This window comes from Xyrauchen texanus, chromosome 28, assembly GCF_025860055.1.
Source record: "Xyrauchen texanus isolate HMW12.3.18 chromosome 28, RBS_HiC_50CHRs, whole genome shotgun sequence".
Classification (NCBI taxonomy): Eukaryota; Metazoa; Chordata; class Actinopteri; order Cypriniformes; family Catostomidae; genus Xyrauchen; species Xyrauchen texanus.
The window spans coordinates 19,098,308-19,117,907 of NC_068303.1; positions in this window are offsets into that span (position 1 = coordinate 19,098,308).

The window sequence follows — 19,600 nt, forward strand, 5'->3', positions numbered from 1 at the left end:
GTTGCGTGAATGTCCCGATCTAAGGGGGAGAGATAGAAACTGCACCCGGCTGAGAGAGACTCTGCCTCGGGGGACGCTCTTCCCTCGAGCGCGGATGCTTCATGCAGCTAGATAAGAATAGACTTATTTAATCATAATATATTTCACTGTGCATTTCTGCAATATGGCAATATGCAGCTTTATTAATATGAGAGCACTTTGCTCATTAGTTTGGAAATAGTTTTTTATTCATTCTATGGTATGCTTGTTTATTTAGTTTTTTGTTTAGTACTTGGTAAAAACTTAAAGTAAAAGTTGAAGCAAATCTTATATGTGTTCAAAAATATTTTAAGCATACATTGTTCAGTTTTGTTATAATTAAAGAATAATATATTTAACTTGAAGTGTTGCTCAATGGCATATTTTTGTTCTTAGTTCAGCTGTTAATTTGTTAAATTTGGTAATAAAAGTGAAAATTCACTGGTATTGGTACCGACTACTGAAATTTTGGTACCGTGACGACACTAAAACATTCTACTTGTATTCTAGAGGTATGTGGCTTTGGAAGCCTTTAAATCCTTGGCTGTTAAGTTGTGGATATGAGATATCCACCTTATGTATGTACTATATGTGTGTATTACAACCATATCTGAGAGTATATTAAAACCCTTGTAACTTTAAAGGTGCACTCAATATGCTGTGTATATATACACTCACTTAGCACTTTGTTAGGAACACCTGTACACCTACTTACTCATGCGATTATCTAATCAGCCAATTGTGTGGCAGCAGTGCAATGCATAAAATATTTCAGATACAGGTCAGGATCTTCAGTTAATTTTCACGTCAACCATCAGAATGGGAAAAAATTTGATTAGATTAGATGGCTGATTAGATAATCGCATGAACAAGTAGGTGAACCTATATAAAGTGGTTGGTGAGACTAAATAGACTCACCAACCACTTTATATAGGTAAGTTTTATATACACTCACCTAAAGGATTATTAGGAACACCATACTAATACTGTGTTTGACCCCCTTTCGCCTTCAGAACTGCCTTAATTCTACGTGGCATTGATTCAACAAGGTGCTGAAAGCATTCTTTAGAAATGTTGGCCCATATTGATAGGATAGCATCTTGCAGTTGATGGAGATTTGTGGGATGCACATCCAGGGCACGAAGCTCCCGTTCCACCACATCCCAAAGATGCTGTATTGTGTTGAGATCTGGTGACTGTGGGGGCCATTTTAGTACAGTGAACTCATTGTCATGTTCAAGAAACCAATTTGAAATGATTCGAGCTTTGTGACATGGTGCATTATCCTGCTGGAAGTATCCATCAGAGGATGGGTACATGGTGGCCATAAAGGGATGGACATGGTCAGAAACAATGCTCAGGTAGGCTGTGGCATTTAAACAATGCCCAATTGGCACTAAGGGGCCTAAAGTGTGCCAAGAAAACATCCCCCACACCATTACACCACCACCACCACCAGCCTGCACAGTGGTAACAAGGCATGATGGATCCATGTTCTCATTCTGTTTACGCCAAATTCTGACTCTACCATCTGAATGTCTCAACAGAAATCGAGACTCATCAGACCAGGCAACATTTTTCCAGTCTTCAACTGTCCAATTTTGGTGAGCTCTTGCAAATTGTAGCCTCTTTTTCCTATTTGTAGTGGAGATGAGTGGTACCCGGTGGGGTCTTCTGCTGTTGTAGCCCATCTGCCTCAAGGTTGTGCGTGTTGTGGCTTCACAAATGCTTTGCTGCATACCTCGGTTGTAACGAGTGGTTATTTCAGGCAAAGTTGCTCTTCTATCAGCTTGAATCAGTCGGCCCATTCTCCTCTGACCTCTAGCATCAACAAGGCATTTTCGTACTGGACAATACTGGATGTTTTTCCCTTTTCACACCATTCTTTGTAAACCCTAGAAATGGTTGTGTGTGAAAATCCCAGTAACTGAGCAGATTGTGAAATACTCAGACCGGCCCGTCTGGCACCAACAACCATGCCACGCTCAAAATTGCTTAAATCACCTTTCTTTCCCATTCTGACATTCAGTTGGGAGTTCAGGAGATTGTCTTGACCAGGACCACACCCCTAAATGCATTGAAGCAACTGCCATGTGATTGGTTGATTAGATAATTGCGTTAATGAGAAATTGAACAGGTGTTCCTAATAATCCTTTAGGTGAGTGTGTATATATATATATATATATATATATATATATATATATATACACACACACACACACACACACACACACACACACACAGTATGTATGTATGAACACTCATAGGTATCCGTCTTAAGGAAAAAGTTGCTCTATTCTACATATGGTGCTGAGTGCACATGCATGAGTGCCGTCATGTTGAGATCATATGAACAGCTTAATATTACTCGGTTTATCTTGATAATCCTCTGTAACTGGGCATACATTTTACTGAGTGCACCTAAAACTAATATTTAATGTAAGCCTAGAATTTGTTCAAAAACCACACTATACTCCTGGATGGCTATGTGTGAATACCAAAGGCTTTATAACATTACATGCATGTCCTGTACATGTCCTACAGGACATGCATGTAACATGTCAACCTCTTTTATGTGCAACATCTGTTGGTGACAGTACTAAAGATAATCATTGACTTATCATTGAGTGATAGCTAGACGGTGGATGTGACCAGAACAAAAAAGCATGATTAGGTCAGAGTGCCTGTCATGTATGTACAAGGCTAGGTTAAGGGAAGAACTTACTGCTACCATAATTATTTGGGACTGATTCAGTCATATTGGATAAAGTCTTTGGCTTTTGAGCCAGATTACACATTACTGGAATATTTAATGAAGTCAGCATTCATGTGTGGATCACGAGAATGTCAACTTATTTTTTTTAATTGATCAGCTTTATAATCAAACTAATTATCCAAGGCTTCTAAGGACTCTAGCCTTAGCAGCATCTCATTAACATAAGTTCAGTTTTAAAATATCTACAGTTGTTTACTAATTTGTTATTGAGTGCCACATTTAGTGCAGAATCATTTACTGTCTTAACATCAAAAATGTTGTGTGCAAGCTGGTCAAAATTATAATTAGATTTGGGGTTTTTGTTTAGTTTTTGTCACAGATGATTTGTTTAAAATGCAACTTCAGCTAACAAAATAGCTAACTAACACATTTGCTTATCCGGTAGCTATGTCACTTTCTCTTATACTAGTGCAGTTTTTGATAGATCTTTATTTTTTCTATAATGTAACAGCAATCTGTTAAAGGGATATCTCTACAATTCTGTGATCATTTACTCATATTGTCCCAACATTGCATTATGTACTCTCCTCTGTGGAACAGAGAGATAATAGGCCAAATATTATCTTCAGTCACCATTCAATTTAATTGCATATTTTTTTTTACACACATTGAAAGTGATTGGTGACTGAGACTAACATTATGCCTATGATCTCCTTTTGTGTTCCACAGACGAATGGATAAAATACAGCATGAACAACATGAGGGTTACTCAATGATGACAAAATTTTCAACTTTGGGTGAACTTCCACTTTAACAGATGGCAGAACCCTCCAGGGTACTCTGCAAGAACAAAAAACAGTGTATGGGAACAAACAGTCCATGTGCTTAATGTCTGTCTGCTGGAACAATTACTTAAACAGCTTGATGGACAATATGAATCAGAACAGTTTAAGCTCTTAAGTATATGTCTTCAGAAGCATTCTGAGCTTGGGAAGTACCCTCCTGGTCCTACATTGCTCTCTGTCTTTCTTTCTTTTGTTTCTTTCTTTTCAACACACACACGCACGCACATGCACGCACGCACACACACACACATTGTATATGCACAAAGTGGGAGCAAAGATCTACAGTGGCATCTGACAGGCATCAGCACTGCTCTGGAACACTGACTCTGCATATTAACCTACAGCATATGTAATCTCTATCTTTTGTAGAGGCACTGCACCTCATTCACAAAGCACAAAGACCAAGACCAATTCAACGGACACTGAACACTTTAATAAATTTGTCAGTTTTCTCTATAATTACTGCATTAATTTGGTTATGTTTTGATCACCATTGGTTGGGACAGTGTTGCTATGTTTGGCTGGTTGTGAAGCTCAAAAAATGAAAATCGAGCTGGTTGTGATGCTCAAAAAAAGAAAATCGATCAATGTTTTGATAATGCTTCAAAGCATGCTACAGAGAAGAGTGTTTTCATTTATTTATTTATAGAGAAAATACATTTATTAATGGGTTAGGCTACTTATAGTTGTCTCTGAATATACATCATGAATAGGAGAAAGTATTTTGACATAAAAAAAAAAACTGTGCACTTCACCTCACATGTATTTGTATTCAGCATCGGCTGGTCATAGGAGGCAAGGGAGGCAGAGCCTCCTCAAGAATATATTAAAAATAAACATTGTTTTAATCAGTTTACCTACTAACATACACAACTCAGATGTCTTTAATGGTAGAATATGTTTTTCTATTTATTTTTCTTTCATGTACGGTAGACTGGTGAGATTAAATTACTGTATGAATCTGTATGAGTGCCAGAGGAGGCTGACAGCATACAGCCTCCACTCATTAGTAAATTGACCAATCAAAATGGATATTTAAATGGTGCAACGGCATCTGCTTCCATTCAAAAATAATCTAATAAAGACCAAACAGAGGCAAAATACATTTATCTCCTTCCATGTTCATAACCAATCATTATCAGAGTAACCAGTCAAGCCAATCAGCCAATTTCAGTATCATGTTTACGCTTAGTCAAGTCTGCTAGTGGATAATGTGAAAGGTGAAGAGAAACTTTCAAAATATGACAAAATAAAGATGGAATAAAAGTTATTGGAAGATCTAAAAACATGTGAAAGACTGAACAACATGATCATATGTTTATTTGATGCAACGGAGCAGTGGAGGATGGACATCATCTACACATACAGTTACAGTCTTGCTTGCATAAGTATTCAACACCTGTGTTGTGGAAGCTGCCAGGTTACACCAATAAAACAAATTGGCATTAATTGGCATCCACCGGTTGCAATCACATTTTCTGAATTAAAAAAAAACATTGTTGAAGGATCATTGGTCAGGCTGTGAATCTGAAGGAAAATAAAGACCAAAGAGAATTCCACAGAAGTTAGAGATAAAGTAATAAAAATGCATAGATTAGGGAAAGGGAACAATGAATTTTCAGTGTGGTATCATCCTAAATGGAACACTTAATGTTTTTTACTCCACAGAATCATTCACAGTTTAACAGCTGTTGGAAGTGACATTTCAAATGCATGCATTGTGTTGTCACTAGCTTTAGCATGTTGTCCAACCTCAGTACAACAATTTGTATTACAAACAACGTACATACTCACACAGCATTGGTTGATGGTAAAGCATTAGATTTACATTTGTGCTGTTTTCACTGAAGTTTCGCTAGTTGCTACATTCTCCATTATTTACAATTGTTTTGTCAGGCAAGCAGCATAGCCAGACACCGCCCCTTCCACCACGAACGGCAATCCGCAAGCACTGAGTACATGGAGTGTCCAACATTCCACACTCCATTTTGACGGCCCAAGAAGTGAATCATTAGGATACATATGCTGTTTCCCAAATGACGCACTACACACAATGTGCTTACAGAATACACTGTGAACTCAGCCATGTAGTGTATGAATTTTCAAAGTGTATCATCATCTTAAATGAAACACTTAATATTTTTTATTACACTGAAGCATTCGTCATTTAACAGTGATGGAAAGGGCGTTTTAAACACGTGATGTGTTACTACTCAGTTTAACACAGAATAATGAAGATATTCATACTGCATTGGCGATGGTTAAACATTCAACACACATTTGTAAGGTGCTGTCTCTACTGTTTTGCTAGTTTGCCACATTATCTATTTTTTGCAATTGCTTTGTCAGACCAGCAACATAGCCAGATAACCCCCTCTTTCCACTATGTACTACAAGCCGAGAATGCTGAGTGCATGAAGTGTCCAACACTCCACACTTCGTCTTTTTGTTGCATTTTCAGTGTAAACATACAACTCGCACTACTTACACTACAAAATGGTGTAGAGTAGTGCAGAAGTGTGCGTTTTGGGATGTAGCAATGGTACACTTCTTTTTGTTGCTTTTTCAGTGTTTGCATACTTTTGCAACAATAATACTTAACAAAGACGTAGAATAGTACAAAATTGTATATTTTGGGATGCACCAATAGTACACTTCTTTTTGTTGCATTTTCAGTGTTAACATACTACTTGCACCACTTAAACTTCAAAATTACGATGTAGAATACTGTAGAAGTGTGCGGTTTGGGACGCACGTGTTTTGCTGACACTTGTAATGGTGCAATTTCTTACAGATTGGACAAATTATCATTGTTGCTAACTGCTGGCAGTGCAGTCAAATGCTTTTTAGATCAGTGGTTTTCAACTGGGTCACAGTGTTCTGAAAAGTTTACACACAGCAAATGCAAATAGCAAAATGCAACTAACCAAATAATTGTACAAAGTTAGGGTAGCAAAATAAACATGCTTTATAAACCAGTCAAACTTTAAATGCCGTCACGATTCACTGTTGTCTGCCCTGTGTTTTGCCTCTGTCTTCTGTTCCCCCCTGAGTACACTTCCCATAATCCCCTGCTCTGATCACTTCCAGCCGTTCCCTATTGGTTCTCACCTGTGTTTCATCGCCAACAAGTCCACGCCTGCCACAGCCAACGAGCCAATGCCCATGGTTATGTTACGATTTACTGTTGTCTGCCCTGGTTTTGCCTCTGTCATCTGTTCCCCCCGGACTACACTTCCCATAATCCCCCTGCTTTGATCACTTCCAGCGGTTCCCTACTGATTCTCACCTGTGTTTCATTTACCTTGTTTATCCATGTATTTACATTGCCCTATTGTTTATCCTTTGTCAGTAACGTGTGTAAATCTAGTTTGTGCTCCGAGTTCGAGGCTGTTTGTTTATGTTTTATTCATCCTGTCTTGTATTTTTGTTTTATTTATTCATCATTAAATTTGCTGCACTTCCTGCTCTCGTCACATCCTTCAAATGTTACACATGCAAATTTAGATGCAAATTCATCTGTAACTTGGCAGAACTAGCCAAATTAGTCAGATGCTGACATGGACAAGTTGTTTGACATGTCTTCATCCTGAAAACCAAGAACAAACTATGCAAAGTCAAATAAATACCCAACATTATATGTGGCTATATTACCAAGGCTGAAAACAACACATGATTCACTTTGGGGTGCGAGGATTACATATCCAGCCAGTCATTATCGCAAAATAATCTTATACCACTGCTACATGTCAAATAAAAAAATACATGGACATAAAATATGGATCTGAGTTTAAATAATTTTATAAGCTTAGCCCAGATGAGAAGTCAGTTATGAAGTGTTGCTATGGACAGTGGTCATTATTTAGAAATTTTTGACAGCTGAATGGTGCAATTGACCAATCAGAATCAAGTATTCCAGAGAGCCATTTCATTGTTGATCCTCTTTTCACTAGGAAGCTTCTTTTAAAAATTGAAAAATTTTTTGTGCTAGAAATTCAATTTTAAGTCAATTCTATGCCATGACGACTTCAGTCAAAACAATGTGTAGCTAATGTCTGACAGACAAAGGTGAACCAAGATGCACTTGGCTATCGAAGTTCAATAATTCAGACTGAAATAGAACCTCAGTTACAAAGAGAAGCCCTCAGTCCCACAGCTGTGAATATATGTCCATATAACATCACAATAATTTGCTCTTTCATCATGCAGGCCAAGCTGTAGCCTGGGCGTTAATAATGGTTGAGCTAACAATGAATCCATCTTTTCAAAGGCCAATACCTGTAGATAATAAATGAAAATAAGTAATTAATCCATGTAACACAACAAAAGCACAAACACAGACTCTAACTAATGTATTAACAACACACTGCATAATGACATTCAGGGGCAGACTGGCCATAGGGAGAACAGGGACTTTCCCAGTTTCCCACGAAACAGGCCAAACGTCTCGGGTTACATGTGTAACTCTTGTTCCCTGAAAAAGGCGGAATGAGATGTTGCGCTGCTAAGCGCTACGGGGAACAGCTTTCGCTGTGAGCCGAGCTGAATAATGTGTGGAACACGTCAATGGACATTGACCGGAATTTATAGCCTCGGCTGATGTAATCATTAGATGCACCTGAGGCCAGGCTATAAATGGATACGTCACCAGGTGTCGTCAGATACTTCTTTTTGAAGAGCAGTCCTGGGACGTCCCAGTGCGGCAAAGCAGCGCAACATCTCGTTCGCCTTTTTCAGGGAACAAGGGTTACACATGTAACCCGAGGCGTTCCTTTACAAAAGGCTTCACTAAGATGTTGCGCTGCTAAGCGCTCACGAGGAACGCAGTACCCACGCCACCGCAATTGGGGCTGTCCGGACCCCTACGGTTGTGCAGTGTACTCACAAAACGCGAGAGGTCTCAGACATGAGCTTGAGATGTCGACTCAAGGGCATAAGAGCCCGGAGTAGCATAAACATCTAAACCATTAATTTTTTGATGAATGTGTGCGGAGAGGACCAGTCTGCCGCATCACAAACCTGTTCAGGCATGAGCTGAGATGTCGACTCAAGGGCATAAGAGCCCAGAGTAGCAAAGCATCTAACCCACAAAGTTCGATGAATGTGTGCTGAAGAGAACCCTATCGCAACACAAACTTGTCATAAAAACTGATGAATGTGAGCGGAGAGGACCAGCCTGCCGCATCACAAACTTGTTCAGGCATGAGCTGAGATGTCGACTCAAGGGCATAAGAGCCCAGAGTAGCAAAGCATCTAACCCATAAAGTTCGATGAATGTGTGCGAAGAGAACCCTATCGCAACACAAACTTGTCATAAAAACTGATGAATGTGAGCGGAGAGGACCAGCCTGCCACATCACAAACTTGTTCAGGCATGAGCTGAGATGTCGACTCAAGGGCATAAGAGCCCAGAATAGCAAAGCATCTAACCCACAAAGTTCGATGAATGTGTGCGAAGAGAACCCTATCGCAACACAAACTTGTCATAAAAACTGATGAATGTGAGCGGAGAGGACCAGCCTGCCGCATCACAAACTTGTTCAGGCATGAGCTGAGATGTCGACTCAAGGGCCTAAGAGCCCAGAGTAGCAAAGCATCTAACCCATAAAGTTTGATGAATGTGTGCGAAGAGAACCCTATCGCAACACAAACTTGTCATAAAAACTGATGAATGTGAGCGGAGAGGACCAGCCTGCCGCATCACAAACTTGTTTAGGCATGGGCTGAGATGTCGACTCAAGGACATAAGAGTCCGGAGTAGCAAAGCATCTAAACCATAAAATGTGATTAGAGTGTGCGGAGAGTGCCAACCTGCCGCACCACAAACTTGTTCGGTGTCAACTCTAGGGCGTAACAGCCAAGAGTGGCAAGAACATCCAAACTATAAAAGTTTAATGAATGTGCGCGGAGAGGACCAACCTGCCGCACCACAAACTTGCTGCAGAGGGAGACCTCTAGCCAAGGCTTTAGAGGAGGAGAGCCCTCTGGAAGAGTGCGCCCTAAAACCTACTGGCGAAGCTTGAATGCGCGCCTCGTAGGCCCGGGCAGTAAGGTCTCTCACCCAAAGTGACAACCCGGTCACGGCTTCAAAGTGAAGAACTGCTGCCCTGACTTTACGCCACTAGCAAATGCGGTGGACATAATTCTGAAGGGCACAGACTGGACAAAGTCTGAGTAGTCTTTAGCTGCTCCGGCATTACAAACGGCAGGGAGCAGAAGGCTTAGAGAATGACTGGCCAAGGGTCGAGAAAGGCACCTTGGGCAGGTAGTCAGGGTGAGGGTGCAAAGAATGCTCTTGGTCCTACCTGGGGCAACTCAAAACAGGCCGGCAAAAGAGACAGAGCCTGTAGGTACCCAAGTCTCCTTAGAGACGTAATTGCCATATGAAAAACCATCTTGAGAGTCAAAAGTCTACCAAACGCTGACTCTAGAGGTTTTAAAAAGGGGGGTCTTACCCTATGAAGAGGTACTAGCAAGGATGCCTCTTAGAGGGCACCCCGCCCACCAAGGCGTGGCAAGCCGAAGTGGGAGACACATAGAACCTGGCAGTGGCGAGGCAAGTGCCCGCTGACAGTTCTTTCCACAGAAAATCCAGAACTGAAGCAAACTGGCAGTTAGCTGGTTCTGTAATTTGAACTTATTAGAAGGAAACGCATGCAGGAGCATTTGTGCCATGTATGCGCCACCACGATCAGCACCCCCGAGGGGGGGGACTGGGTGACTCGGGGAGAAGTAGAGGAGACATTGCGCTATCAACAGAGGCGAAGAGGTAATCTTCTGCCCTATAAAATCTACTCAGATCAGTTCCAAGGGAGGGAGCCCTAGTACTTGAAATGGTCTCGATAACTTCAGGAGAAAGCCCTGTTGGTACCCTACAGGGGCCAAGCATGAAAGGTTTCACAATTTGGGCCGGGGATGAATATGTCCCCCGAGCCTGAGAAAGAAGGTCCTACCTGTTCGGAATCGCCCAAGGCGAGCCGTCAAGGAGAGATATTAACTCCAAGAACCATATCCTGTTCAGCCAGCGCAGCGCCATTAATAGGAGGCAAGACCCTTGCTGGTGAACATTGCCAAGGCTCCCGGGAGCAGAGAAACCGGGGAAAGAAACGCATACAGACGCATTCTGGGTCATGTATGTGTCTTAACGTCCAGACCCAAGGGGGCTGGATGATTTCAGGGAGAAGTAGAGGAGACATTGCGCTATTCATAGAGGCGAAGAGGTCCTCTTCTGCCCTAAGATCTCACCCAAACTTGTTCCAAGTGGAAAAAGCCCGGCATTTAAAAAGGTCTCGATAACTTCAGGAGAGAGCCCTGTGTCCCTCAGTTGGTACCCTTAGGGGCCAAACATGAAAGATTCCACAATTTGGGGCAGGGATGAAATATTGCCCTGTGCCTGAGACAGAAGCTCCTTCCTGTTCGGCATCGCCAAAGGCGAGCCATCGAGGGAAGAGATTAGCTCCGAGAACCAAGCCCTGTTCGGCCAGTGCGGTGCTATCAGTAAGAGGCAAAAACCCTTGCTGGCGAACTCTGGGCAACTACTACCTTAGGGTGGAGTTCTTAACTCCCCCGTTGGTATTTTCTGTCTGGACCGTAAATCTGCTCCCATATACGGGCATCCAGGGATATAACAGACCTGAGTGACAGGAGCTTGCCCTGGGCCCTAAGGAGAACACAACATGTCAGAAATACAGCTGACAAGAACGTGGGTCTCCTTGATGATTTATGTAAGAGGCTACCGCTGCATTGTCCACCCGCACCAAGACATGGCAGCCTCAGGAGGAGGTATTTCAGGGCCAGAAATACAGCCATCAACCCGAGACAGTGACTGTGACAACCGAGCTGACGACCCTCCTATCCCCTTAAGCTGGACGACCACTTAAGGCCGCTACCCTGCCCATCAGGGAGGCGTCTGTCGTTAGCAGCCTGCGACAACAAGATGCACCTAGAGTGGGACCCAAGGCAGAAAACCAGGGTCTAAACCACATAGAAAGGGAACGAAGCCTGAGGCGTGTAACCCTATTTAGCCTAGGGGTTTTGGCCCTTGGAAGAATCCCCTGGCTTTTGGCCACAACAAAAACGGTCTCATGAGCAGAAGGTCCAGAGGGATCACTGTGGACGCATTCGCCCTGAGACCTGGAAATCGTTGATACTGATAACAGTGCAACCTTGACCTAGCCTGACTTTGCTCAGGGTGATCTAAATGGACTCAATCCTAGCGGGAGACAGTTGTGCCCACATTGAGATTGAACTCCATACGATGCCCCGATAGACAGTGTTCTGAGTGGGAGAGAGGACGCTTTTCTTGGCGTTGAGCCTCAACCCCAGAGAAACAGATGAGCTAAGACGATGTCCCTGTGCTGAACTGCCAGTTCCTGGAACTGCGCTAGGATCAGCCAGTCGTCTACATAATTCAGAATGCAGATGCCCCGGAGTCGCAAGGAGCCAGCGCTACATCATGCATTGTGAATGTGCGGGTAAAAATGGCTAGGCTGAGTGAAAGAACCTGACCCTGGAAGACTTCGCCCTCGGAAGTGAACCTCAGGAACTTTCCATGTTGTGGCAGAACTTCTAAATGATGTATAGAAGTGCGTCATAAGATCGATGGTGACCAGCCAAACGAGTTGTAGGGCTTGAGACACGACCGTCTTGACAGGCATCATCTTGGACTTGCTTTAAGATCTAAGCCAGACGCCACCCCTCACCCTCCATGGGTAACGGGAAGTATTTAGTGTAATAACCTAACTCTCTCTCTGGAAGGGGAACACATACCATGGCCCCTTTAACCAGGAGAATGAGTTTTTGTTTTTACAAAAAAAGAAATCCGGTTTACGGTAGTGAGAACACGCTGTTGAAACACGGAAAAACGGCGAGTGAATTAAATCCTGACGCCCTTATAAGACCCACAAAAAGAATATATCCGGCAGGAGTTTCCACGCTGCCAGGATCTCTGAGATGGGTATTATATTTTAACACTTCCTGTTGAGGGGTTGTTGGGTGTTTCGCGTCCTGAATAAGATGCAGGAACAGCGAAAACACCCAATTTTGATGGAAGCCTCTGCAACCCGAAACACCAAGAGGTGACGGGAATGGGGGGCTTCGAGGGGGTACCGGGAGGGGTGAAGTGAAACACGCGCCCCGTCCCGAGGGGAGCTACCCCCTAATCTAGGTGCAAGACCTTCGGGGTTTTCTCTTGGGTCTTGCTTCGGGGCTGGCGAGGGCAGCGAGACTGTCCCCAATCCCTGGGAGGAGGAGCACGACTCGCCACGCTTTGTTTTTGAGCCTCCCTTCAGTCAGGACCGAGGCGGGTCTGCGGCTTGCTCGTCAAGCGCAGAACCCACACTCAGGTCGTCCAGGGGGTCAGCCTGGTACGCCTGTAAAACAGCATAGTGTGCAGAGCAGCACCAGCCTGACCTGCTGCTTGATAAGCCCTTCCCACTAAAGTGGAGGTTGTCCTACAAGGCTTTGAGGGAGAGAGGGCTTCTAAGTGATGATGCCGAGCCCGGCAGAGATAGCCATAGCGTCTCTTCGACCGGCGGCATCACTGAATACCGCCGTGCCTCAGCACCCACGACAGTCGAATATAATGACGTCGAGGGTATGTGAACACAGGAAGAAAATATATATATATATATATATATATATATTTTTTATTTTTATTTATTTTATTTTTTTAGGGGTTCTCCATGAGCGAAAAAGCTCATGGAGAAGAAGGGAAGGAACCCATGAGGCGTTCCCTTCCTTAGACTGGAAGATAAAATCTATCTCCTAATTTGGAGCGTTTGGGGGTCTCTTTTTCGCGTGGCCAGACCAATCTGGCAACCGCACGAGTAACAACATCGAGCAATTCCTCCATAGATTTTTTATTGCGGACGGAAAGCTCGGAGGCGGGAAGAGAATAGCGATCCACCTCATGATCCGAGAAGCGTCGAGATCATGTGAAGAAACAGCTGGGTTTGGGGAGAGAGTGAGAGAAAGGGATCAACCCGTCTCTTGCTCCTCAGCCAAAACCATGCAAGAGCCCCACGAACGATCTTCTTTTCGAGAGTGCTGACTCCCGGAAGCAAGCGAGGCGATCACGACGCACTCTGCCTGTTAAAGCAAATCGCAGTGCTCGCACCCACCCTGCTGCAACGCGAGAGCAGCGTGCTCCCAAACAAACAGCAAAAACTGATGTGTGTCGTCTTCAGCTATAGAGCGAGAAGAGGGGAACACACACCGTTTGTGGCTTTCAGTCATTCTCTCTTTTTTAGAAATATATATATATAATATTTTCTAAACAGAAGAGAAAAGAGAACAAAGAACAAAGTTCACTGCACACTGTCTAACTGATTCTAACTCCTAACAGAGGAAAGAAAGTTTTGACAGGGTGTGTGAAACACACAGAAACAGAATCGCTCTGAAAAAAGAGTTTCTGACGACACCTGGTGACGTATCCATTTATAGCCTGGCCTCAGGTGCATCTAATGATTACATCAGCCGAGGCTATAAATTCCGGTCAATGTCCATTGACGTGTTCCACACATTATTCAGCTCGGCTCACAGCGAAAGCTGTTCCCCGTAGCGCTTAGCAGCGCAACATCGTAGTGAAGCCTTTTGTAAAGGGAACAGCTGATCATCTCCCTCCAACCCCTATAATCCATTTGCTTTCATTACTGACCCACTGTAAACCAGGCAATGATACATCATGATATCGATGAAAAAGATTCCAGTATCCTACCCCAGAAAAAAATTATTACAAACAAGCCAAAAACAGCAAACAAAAATGTTATTGAATTTATAGAAAAAAAGGACTGTTTCTCACCCACATCTACCATATTGCTTCTGAAGTTAGGGATGTCCTGATACCGATACTGGTATTGGAATTGGATCCAATTTGTGCTCAAGTGCTTGTATACTTTCATTTGATTACAGTTTTAATGCATTTATTTTATTTAAACACCATTATGTTGATGACATTTAAATAAACTGTTGATAAGGGGTTTTTGGGGGGGGGGCAGGTATCATACTCATACTCATTCTCAAAAACAAAAACTAATTGGTATTGGGACAAACTTAGATTAAACCACTGAAACTTATTGATTACATTTATGCTGCCTTTATGTGCTTTTTGCAGCTTTAAAGATTTGGAACCCATGTACTTGTATTGTGATGACCTACAGAGCTGAAATAGTTGTATAAAAATCTTCATTTGTGTTCATCATAAGAAAGTGGGTTGGCATGACGGTGAGTAAATAATGAGAGAATTTTCATTTTTGGGTCCCTTTAAAAAGTATAAAATAGAACTTTTGCGTTACAAAGCTATTTGAATGTACAAAGATAGACATTGAATGAATTGTCATTTGAAGGGCCAGTTTATACGTGTTATCACAGTACCAGCACTGGGGTGTAATGAATGCTGATTGCTTAATGTGAGAAACACTCTGAGTCTGACTTGCACTGACCTGGAATGAAAAAGATCACACATCACTGACCAGGAAAGACAGCAACAAACACAGTTTACATAGCTAAGCTAATAACAGTTATTAGTTATCAGCCTCCTTGCAATCATACAAGAATAAAGCATTACGCTCCTAGGCAAAAACAAAAAAAAAACAAATGTGTCAGTACTGTACAAAGCACACAGATATTTATCTTGACAAATTCTATACGATAGCAAAATTAAAAACAAAAGTAATTTTGTTACATTGTCTACCTTGAGCATTTGTGTAAATTTTGGAATTAATACAATTAATAATATTTTGGAAATAGTACCAACCAAAAAAGCTGTAATAGTTCCTTATGTAGTAGTCTTATTAACTTGAAACAGATCATTAGAATATCTGCAAAGTCATCACCACAGAGCAGTCTCACTCTAGTCAAATCATGGAAGCATCTTGTTCTTGTGAGCAGCAATGTTTGTGTCAGATTAATTGTCACTATAAAGATGAAGTGTGCAATTTCCCTGCCACTATTTTCAAACAGGTTTCCTGAACACTCCACCTCCAGTGGTTGGACAAACAAATAGTCCAACTTCATACTCACACAATTGGTTGGGCCAAAGTTGCTATGTCTGGCTGGTGTTTATAGCAGCATAACTTAATTGTTTTTGTTTTTAAGAGAAAAATCATCCTAGAAATGGCTATAGTTCACTTTAGATGTTATTGCACAAGAGAGCGAATAATTGTTTTCACTTGTATCACAGCACAAGACTCTTGGTTAGACATATTCTGTAGTGATTTACCTAAGGAATTAGATGAGCTTGAATAGGCTTTTGGGAGTGTTAGGCTTGTTCTGTCAGAAAGTGCAATGTGCTGCCTGGGTGCGAGGAAAACCTTGCTGGATTCGCTTCTCTGCTACTTACCATTCAGGCTCTTCCACTCCAGATCGATTTACTGTTGAGACACAGGACTTAAATCACAGCATCATGGCTATGCTGACTCAACACCACTCCACTCCTTGACCTGGGGCAGAAAAAACTCAGCAAGAAACAGCTGTCACAACATTATCTATCACCACCCGCTCCCTCCATATCAGGACACAGTCTACTCATGCTCTCCCCACCCAGGACTTGTGCAAGGTTGGCCCTGTGCTTCGGCTGCATTATATCTAAGTGCTCTCCCCAGGCTTTGATAGGGTATTACATCACTGAGCGTGAAAAGACCATGCAAGTGCAAAGAAATGTTTTGCAACATGTTATTAGTGCTGACACTGAGTAATGCAGAGGTGGGGAACTCTTATCTGAAAGACAAGCATAAGAGGTATTATTTGTTACAATATACTGTATACTGTTTGATTCATTTAAAAGACCACAATTGTTCACTTACCAAGCTTTTTGTTCTTATGCAGAAATCATTAGCCTTAACTCTTTCCCCGCCAGCGTTTTTAAAAAAAGTTGCCAGCCACCGCCAGGGTTTTTGATGATTTTCGCTAAACTTTAATGGCCCGCAGAATATTTTCTTCCATGAGTATATGAAGATGCTATATATCAAAATAAAGATCTGAGCCTCTGCTTTTAGGCAAAAAAAAAGATTTTATTTTATCTTCATTTGTTCTTTTTTTATTGCCACTTGAACAGAGGTAGGTTTTGTCAAAAACAACATTTCGGACAAAAAGCTGATAAAAAGGCATTTTTATCAAACAAGTGCTTTAGTATTAGTATGGTGTTCCACTTCACGTTTGAGACGATCGCAGTCTGTTTCTTTGATCAAAGAGTTGCGTACTCTTTCAAAACATGCGCGCGGGTCTTCCTTACCGTATACCACCTAAAACACGGATACCCGGAAAATTCCGTGTTTGGCGGTAAAGCGTTTTTTCATAAAACCCGGAAAATTCCGTGTTTGGCGGGGAAAGGACAGCCAATACACACAAAATACATTTTCATTGTATCAAACAAGTAATCCATGTGCTTGAGTCACTCATTCTGCATGAGTGACCAATTCAATTTAGAAATGTAGATAATTGCAAATGTACTTATTATGAATGACTGCAGTTTTGTAAGTTGGTCCTCATTTTAATTACTTTTCACTTTTCACTTCTTTGATTAAATGTAAGTATAATTTTTCTCAATAATAATCATCAAAGCAGAATGTTACTACCATTCAAATAAAACAGTAAAACCACAAATTATTAGACTAACACAAACATGTGAAGTCATAAATAACAACTTATAGTACTATGTATTTGTCAAAGAACATGTGTCAATAACTTACAAAAATTATTAAAATGGACACAATAAATCTATGACCTGTGACCAGACAATTTCACATGATCTGGATGCAGTGGAAAGTAACAAATTACAACTACTCTCTTTACAATACTTATTTTTTTCTACTTTTCACAGTATTAAGAAATTATAGTATGCTACTGAAATTAAGTTAAGTTAAAAATGAAGTATTCAACAGCTACATTTATTGTTCAGCACAATTACATAAGTGAAACATGCATCTTCGCAGCACAATGGAAGAACCCAGGGCACTACAGTGTGCTTCAGAGATAAGATAGCACGAGTCATCTCTTATGCGAGTCATCCAAGCTTCACTTCAATGCGGCGCAGACCACAAAATCGAATTTAATTCTACAAAGAATGTACTAAGTACACTGAACCATTGTATGGGAATAGATCTGTGCCAGTCTTTGACCACGGTCTACCTGGTAGTGGATGCGATACTGTGTAAATGGTTGTTTTGGATTGTTGTTCTTGTGTTAATTGCACACTGACCATTTTGATTCAAATTCTTCAATTTGGGTTACATGCAAATATAAAACATATCTGGCTCTTTTTTTGAATTTTACAACTCCAAGGTATGATTCGTGATTTTTGCTTTTAATTGGTCTTAATTGGTTTGGAACAATGAGTTTTGCAGATTTTAAAAGGAGTCCTTATACAAAGCTAATGTCTTCCTTAAATGTCCAATATGCTTGAATCTCTTTTGGGGCAGCGCCACTTTCAATAGGCCATCCATCAATGGTCATGTTGCACAGTAGTTGCATTTCTGGATCAGCAGCTTTTGCATAGCAGAAGATTGTCAGCTTTTCATCAGACAAAGGCAGCCAATGTTATCTAGCTTACTTCTAACTCCTGATGTAGTAAGTCTTCGTGTGCTCATTCAGTGCATCAGCAATGTGCAACTCTTTACCTGGTTTGCATGCTACTTTCAGGCTGTATCTTTGAAGTATTAGAAGCATTCGCTGGGACCTGGGTGGAGCTTTGTGCAGTGATTTCTTGAAGATACTTTCAAATGGTTTATGATCACTTTCAAATTCCACTTCTTTGCCATAGACATACGATGGAATTTTTCACATCTGTGAGCAATGGCATGTAATTCTTATTCAGTTTGTGCTCATCTTTTATGAGCATCTGTGAGTGCACGTGATCCATATGCAACAGGTTTTCCCTCTTGTAAAATGACTGCTCCAATGCCTTCAGAGCTGGCATCAGCTGAAAGTTCTACACATCAATGAATTTCAGTGTTGGTGCATTTTTAGCAGGTTGTTCATCTTTGTGAAGCTTTTTTGTTGTTTTTCCTTCAAGTGCCATTCAAATTCTTCCTCTAGCAGCTTTCGAAAAGGAAAGGTATTGTGCCATACCCATGAATCTCATGAGGGCTCCTTTCACCTTTTTGTCATCTGGCTTGTGACCTTCTTTTGAAATTATGTGTCCGAGATATTTTAATTGATTTTGATGTTTTTATCTGGCACTTGTTCTTGTATATCTTTAGATTCCATTATCTTGTTTTTTGTAGCAGTTTGACGAATCTGTGGTCATGTTCTTCAACTGTCTCTCCCCATACAAGGATATCATCTGTGAAGTTGATCTACACCTTCCAGACCATCTAACATCTGTGCGACTGCACGAAGGAAGTCTTTGCTTGCCGAGGACACACTGAAGTGTAGAGGTGAAGAAAGCTCTGCCTCACGATTGGGGTGTTGAATGTGCAATGCTTTTGTCATCTAGTTTTATTAGCCAATACCCTTAATTGGGATCAAGAACAGATAATATCTTTGGATTTGGTATGCCGGATACTACTTCCATTGTCAGTAGACCGTGTCTACATTTGTTCACATTTTACTGCATTGTTGAGGTCCTGTGGATCCATTCACATTTGTATCTGATGTAGTAGTGGGCAGTGGTGGCTCAGTGGTTGAGGCTCAGGGTTACCAGACTAGAAGGTTGGGGGTTCAAGCCCCAGCACCACCAAGATGCCACTGTTGGGCCCTTGAGCAAGGCACTTAACTCCAGGTTGCTCCAGGGGGATTGTCCCTGTAATAAGTGCACTGTAAGTCGCTTTGGATAAAAGTGTCTGTCAAATGCATAAATGTAAATGTATCTTGTTTGGTTTCACTACTGTGGCCATACCAGTCTGTTGGATCTGTTTCCTTTGCTTTTACACCATAACTGCATAACTCTTCCACTATTTTGTCTTTGAGAATTACAGGACTACTTCTAGGTAGATGTATCACTGGTGGAATATTGAGATCTGTTTTGATGTGATGTTCAACTGGCAAACATCCAAGAACAATGAACAGTTTCTTAAAGTCTCTC